Genomic DNA, 5,857 nt, shown 5'->3' with positions numbered 1-5,857 from the left:
AGGAGTCCAGCAAGAAATCGATCAAAAGTAAGGGAAAGAGATATTATTAAAGAGAGATTGATATAAAATATCTCTATAAATATCCATAGAGATGGCGAAACGCACATTTTGCAAGCAGACATTATAGATATCGCAAGAACACATGATTTTTCCGCGCGATCGGCGAACAATAAAACAGGATCGATAAAAAACTCGTCTAAGATCGGCATATTACTTTCCCAAACGATCTTATCTCGCGCGGAGATATTAAGGTATGACTCGACGATTTCGACAATAGTATTTGAGTTTATGCGCGGTGGACCGTAGACGGTGTTCATTGTGGAATAAACGATAATTCCGGGGTCGCGTGTTAAAGGTCCTCGTTCGCGAAGTGAATCGAAAATGTCAGCGCGACGTAGCTTGGTCAGATCGACGCCGATCTCGCTAACAATAGCGTTTAAAGCGGCGCGTCGAATACCTTTCGCGATTTACACCGATCGCCACCGTCCTTCGGTGTACGGTGAAAGTCCGCAGGAATTCGCCCTCGCTCGAACTTCACATTGAGATCCTCCTGACGTGTCACGAACTCGCTCGGGACACCCGTAACGAATACCTCGCGCTGCCTCGTAAAACGGCAACGAGTTGCGCCGATCGTGCCGTCGTCCTTCGGATTTTTAATCGGGATGGAAAAGGAAATGTTTCAAATTTATGATATACATCCGAGTCGAATAATCGACGACGTCGTTAAAATACCGATTGATTAATAGAAATAGGACGTGACGATGCGTGAGGGTGAAAGGATCGAGACGCGACAGGAAATTGAGGCAGGAATCTTAATTATCACGTCTTATAAGTTAGCGGAACAAAATGAGCAGAATCAATTCTAATTAATATTTTTATTTGTTGCTCATTTGTTGCTAAAAAGTTGCCAAAAAAAAAAATTTGTTGCTCTGTAAGTTTTTAAAAAAAATGATGTTCCGCTAAAGGAAGATTAAGTTAGCGGAACACTATATATGAGCGGAACATCATTTTTTTTTTAAAACTTACAGAGCAACAAATTTTTTTCTTTGGCAACTTTTTAGCAACAAATGAGCAACAAATAAAAGTATTAATTAGAATTGATTCTGCTCATTCTGTTCCGCTAACTTATAAGACGTTTAATTATCTGAATTATTCCGACATGAATTTAAGGACGTTTATTAGCACGTATGACAGATTCATGAAGATAATAAATAATGTCTCTTCTCCTTCGTCGTTTCCGCACGCGCATCCCCGACACGTTTATCTTTCGACGCGAAATAGTTCCGCGAATACACGGATGCAACGAACGCGTTTGCTACCGGTCCTTTTCCGTTTTTCCTCCGTAAAAAAGCTTAATTGGATATAAGATTCTCGCGCGATTCGCTACTCGTTTTACAGCTGTCCGCTCCCACGAAGGCACGAGGTATAGAAGTGAGGTAAGCGTCATCGGCCTCTCGAAGCACGTACGCATCGAACCGCTGCGTTTAATGCCGATGTTTCCGCATTCTGGGATCTTATTTCTGAACGGGAAAATATTCGCGCTGTCTAGCCGGTGTGTGGCAAAAATGTCTGCTGCCGAGTGCTCGCGCCGTGAGTGTCAGACGATCTCGCGAAACCGCCGGCCGTGCCGAGATTTTACGGTTCGCGACTCGATTCTGCAAGTAGACTAGTTAATCCAAGACTCGTCCGCGAGAGCCGATTCCGTCGCAAGTGGATTTTAATCGCGATTGCGCGATGAAAATTTTATTTCCGCGATCTAAGATTTTGTTCCTGCCCGCGCGAAACGTCGTTCTCTTAACGACGAAAATGCGCGGCATTATTTAAATCATCAATTTAAATCATTAATTTAAATCATTTTTATTTTTAAACAATTTTTATTTTAATCTGTCTTTTATGTTTGTACATCATCGTTTTAATGTTATACATCAGTTATAACGTGTATATATTGGATATTGCGATTAACGGAGGGTTTATAGAAAAAAAGACATTCTCGAAATTCCAACCGATTTCTCATGCATTCGATAAGAGGCATAAAGCGCACGTTTAAGCGAGGAATTTTCGGTACATTCACTTCTCACGAAATGTGGGAATTAATCCGCTCGAGACGTTAAATGAACCTTTCGTGTGATACGACTTCTCTTCCGCGCAAGAGTGTCAGAAGCTCAAAGTGATAAATAGACGTTATGCCCGTGTGCGTCGGCACGATGTAACGCGAGCCGCCTCGTCATTTTAGGACCTTTTAACAGTCCGCGACTATCACCGCCACGTCCACGACGTGTTTTCGGTGAAAAAACGGTAGAAAGAGATGATGTAACGCGCGTGAATCAGACGTGTGATATTACCGAATCGAACGTTGAATTTCGCAACCGCTGCGGGAGAATTCGCCGTCCCTTTATCGGAGTTTGGCGACACGGTCTTTCGGCACGGATTATCTAATATTTGCACGGTCGTTATTACATCAAAACCGTTGTTTCTCCGAATTTCTCGGATAACTTGGCGGTCGTTGAACGTCGAGAAAGACCGTGCATATGCGGAAAATCGCGGAAACGGGAACTTCACTAGACACAAGTAAGTATAGCCGCGAATCGTGAAATTGCTCTTAATAAGAATAGCTTTTCGCTATCGAAATGACGATCTGTGACAAGTTACGTGACGAAATGTAAGTAGAAGCTAGAGGTGTGTCCCCCCTTGATCCTGCAGATCGAGATAAACGTTCGACGTATTAAATTACTGTGTACTTTATCAGACTCGAGCCACGAAAAGGGGGATTATTTTTCGAAAATAAGAGCGACAAGAAATCGCGGCCAAAATGCGTTTTGTAAAATGTACAATATTATGAGCCTCTCTTTCGCAACCTCCATAAAATATTCACGCGTTTCTAACACATGTTCCTCCGGAGAATCGCGGGTATGAAGGACGCTTCGCGCTTCATTTGGTACCTGAAAATCGATCATCCACGCTGTAATGCGCGGACTTATTGCTAAAACGTTGCTTCGCATCGCGGACACATTTAATGACGCCGAGTGTCTCACGACGATGTCCCGGGATAATGATGAGGCGAAAAGAGCGAGACCGCTATATCAGGGAGGATAAAAATAACAATTAATAAATCGTGTTTCTTTCTTTACGAGGCTCTCTTCATCTCTGGCGTACACATTGAGTGTACGCGCGCAGATTCGGATCTCCAAGGACAAAACCGTGTGGCTTTTTAGCGACGGCATTGATTTTGCCTTCTTTCTTTCCCAAAACAGTATTCGAACAAAGGAAGTCGTCCCTGTCGCGTCCATTACGACAGACGCAATCTCGCAAACTCAAAAACCATATGCATGATGACGTAATTTGCGGCGGCAAATTGTATGGAGTAATCACTATTATCATTATACAGGTGTATAGCGTACCGAGATAAGCATGCAAAATGAGAATTTTAATTTTAATTATGATATAAAATAACGCGTGTACGTTGAATATCGTTTAGTGATTCATGCTGCTTTTTCAGTACCTTTGCAGTTATAATCTTTCGTAATTTATAGAATATCCAAAAAGGAGTATCTAAAAATTTGCAACTTATATTCCATTGAAAGAAAAATGAACAGTACTTTATTCATTTCTCAATAATCGTTTTCCTGATCATTCATAATTGATAGAAATTTCCTATTCCAGTTAATCTGATTTCAATGTATGACTCGATAGATTCTTCCGTCCCGATAAATCGATGAATCACATATATCATCGCCCACGGAATTACCAGGCGACGTAACTCAGCGGCATGACAAAATCGTGGGTTCATCTTTAAAGCCGATTATATCGCGTAGCGGTACATTCAGTCGGCATAGATCTTCCGGTCCTACGGCTTCTTCCTGACAAGAGAGCAAACGAATTTCGTTTCGTTGACACATTCCGCGAGATTAATCGACTCGCGCAGCCTTGGCCTTGGACATTATACGCGTTTCGGAGAAATCGTCATCGCGTAATCGCTAATTCATGTCGCGTAACGCTTTTACAGCTGTCTCGCGATCGATTAGAAATAAATATCATCATGTTGAATATTATAAGCGACGCGCTAAGAAAGAGATTAAGAGACGGAAACGCGATCGAGAATGAAAAACGAAGCGACGTGCGCGGATGCATACTGATTTTTCGTGCACGGTATAATATCCGCAAAGAACTATAATTCTCAAAGAGCTAAAAGCGCAGGCCACGATGGCGAACGCGTGTCTTTATCCCTTCTCTCTTGTATCGCGAAAGCGCTAACCTCGCGGAAGCTGGCCTCGACGCCGAGCAATGTCGCCCAGTCTTACGACAGCCTTCTTGCCGATACGAACTTGCGCCCCGTTGTTTCCACTCTCATCCTCGGCGATACATCAACGTTCTTCCGAGAACCGGTGAAAACCCGCGCGATGAACATCTACCGCGCGAAAGTTCGCCGTAACTGCGAGTTGAGTTATGTATCTTTTGATGATTAAAATTAATCGTCTACCGGGGCTTAACGCTCGCGCGAAGTGGTTGTACGACGGGACAACCTCTCCCCCGGTGAATTCCGTGGACCTTGTATACGCGTGTCGTGTATAACCAGGTATATTATATCTTGTAAGAGGATTGTTTTCGACCGGCAACACTTTTAACTTGATGCACCAGCGAGTGGAGAACGCGTTGTCCAGTATCTCGATTTTCCATGTATTTATTTTTCAATTTACCCCGTAATTTTCTCAAATAATTCAATCATTTAGAAAAATTAAAATATTAAGCAAAAAAAAAAAATAGTAAGCGAATTCAATTTATATATCGCTTATTGGCTGTTTATGATGATATAATTATGACTTCATTACATGTTTGTAGTCAAATATTTGCCAAACACAGATGGAAATGTGGAACGATATTCACATGACACTTGCGATCGTTTTCTATACTTTATCATATCGAGATAGTGTAAGAAACAATTATTCTCATTTCAATCAAGAAAACTAGCAATCTCTCAATATTTTTCTATATTATTCTTTTATTATTATTTTTATCGTCAAACTCGCGCTATTTACCGAATATTTGTATAATTGAATATCGTGTGCGGATGGCCGTAACTAGCGTTTCCAATTAAAAATGCAAATTTCTAATTATATGCATCGGATGGATTGCACATCCGTGACAAAGTACCTACATACACGTGTGCGTGCAAAATTCACGCATTCACGCACACGTTGACGCACGGTGTCCCTGTTACCGGTACAAATATGGTGCGATCGTCTGGACACGCGCACGTACATACATACGTGCATCGGAAACGTGCGTCGTGCAGCGCAAAAGTTGCATCTGTTGCACGTATCGGTGATTAGTTACGTTGCACCGCGCTATGCCAGGAATGTTAATCAGCAGGAGTTAGCGCTCGCGTGCGCGGCGCGCTTTATTAACTGCGAATTAAAGTTAGAGATTCCGCGGTATACGACGGCATACGTGCGAACGGTGAGACATACCACTATACGTCGACGATTCGCGAGACTTGCAAAGAAAAAAATTGCATAGAAGAATCTCAAAATTCTTCGAAAATGCAAACCAAATTTTTACGCGATTTCGATATTCACGTTGTTAAAAATATCATATACGTCGCTCGATTTTAAATATCTCTATTTAGAATAGATAAAGTATATGCAAATATTTTATCAGTAAAGGCGCGTTAAAATATACAGAAATCCTTGGAAACGTTTGAATGTCTATAAATATAATGGTCCGAATAGAATAATGTAAATATGTGTAATTCGGAATAAATCTTAATAAAAGAACGGGATCAATAAAAGATTATTTTTTTCGAAATCGTATTTTGCGAATAATAGTATATAATATAAAGTTTCAAAGGAGATTTCACAAG

The 5,857-nt window shown here is 41.4% G+C and overlaps 1 protein-coding gene across 1 annotated transcript in view; it reads left to right on the top strand.

Moving 5' to 3' along the window:
- The window catches only part of LOC115245971, a 38,898-nt gene that overhangs the window by 24,771 nt on the left and 8,270 nt on the right, over positions 1-5,857 (top strand). The window lies entirely within an intron of this gene.

This window comes from Formica exsecta, unplaced genomic scaffold (genome assembly GCF_003651465.1).
Source record: "Formica exsecta isolate Colony F162 unplaced genomic scaffold, ASM365146v1 scaffold138, whole genome shotgun sequence".
NCBI lineage: Eukaryota > Metazoa > Arthropoda > Insecta > Hymenoptera > Formicidae > Formica > Formica exsecta.
This window is presented reverse-complemented; position numbering and strand designations above follow the sequence as displayed.